The sequence below is a fragment of the Terrapene carolina genome, unplaced genomic scaffold (genome assembly GCF_002925995.2).
Source record: "Terrapene carolina triunguis isolate 2854851 unplaced genomic scaffold, T_m_triunguis-2.0 Scaffold51693, whole genome shotgun sequence".
NCBI classification, from domain to species: Eukaryota; Metazoa; Chordata; order Testudines; family Emydidae; genus Terrapene; species Terrapene triunguis.
In genome coordinates, this window is record NW_020716044.1 from 6,882 (window position 1) to 8,024 (window position 1,143).

Below are 1,143 nucleotides of genomic sequence, written 5' to 3' on the forward strand. Positions count from 1 at the left end.
TTTGACTTGCAATCTGTAGCCTGTATTTACTAGCAGCCTCATAAGGTGTTTCTAACCCAATGGTCCGTCCTGACAGCATTTGTCCAGTCCAGAAAGCTGGGATCCGCTTTTCATCAGACACTCCTGCTGACGGAGTGTTGCCTGCAGAGTGGATCACATCTTGTGCCCATCCTTCTCCCAGACTTTCTGTCTCTTTTCATAATGAGGGTGTTTCATTAACCTCAGCTTAGGCCTGAGGGTTCCCTACTCAGAGGGTTTTTTTGGGGGTTCTTCTGTCTAAATGCTCAGGCCTGCATATTGCCCAGACTGTAAACACAGGGTTGGGCTGGGTCAAAAGAGGTTAATTATCCTCGTTCTTGGCTGAGTTAGCTCTGGGACGCACCCTGCTTCAGATGACGTAATTCAGCTCCCACAGTTTTGGAACAGAATGAGTCTATATTTTACATCTCTCTTAAAATAGTTCCTGTGCAAACATTTCTCAGTAACCATGGCGATCCGCTAACCCTTAGCTTTCAGTGGAGACCACACACGACCCCCGTATCTAGAAAATGGCCAGACGTAGGTGTAACTGGGCACGTCGGCGTTCACGCCAGTCTCACCCCTCGTGCCTTCCCTCTCCTCCCCTCTGCAGGACTCTGCCGAGTACCCGCTGGTCCTGACCACCCAGCCCTGGCGAAAGTTCCAGGCGGGATTCTGTGAGCTGGTGACAGTGCTGGTGCGACGTTGTCAGTACAGTATCATCTACGACGAGTACCTCATGGACACCCTCATCTCCCTGCTCACTGGCCTCTCCGACTCCCAGGTGCGCGCCTTCCGCCACACTAGCACCCTCGCAGGTGAGTCCCGCCCCGGGGACGTGGGCGGCATCTGCAGGGTAGCAGTTAGAGCAGGGTGCCTGGGTTCTGCTCCCACTGCAGGGAATAGAGGGGGGTCTGGTGGTTAGAATGGAGACAGCTGGGGTCTGGGGAATCCTGGCTTGCTGCAGGGCATTCCTGTGTGGGCTCAGAGGGCTGGGAGCCCCCAGATGGCCTCTCTGCAGAAGAGAGTGGGAGGGTATCTTGTAATATCGTTAAGTATCAGGGGGTAGCCGTGTTAGTCTGTATCTACAAAAACAACAAGGAGTCTGGTGGCACCTTAAAGACT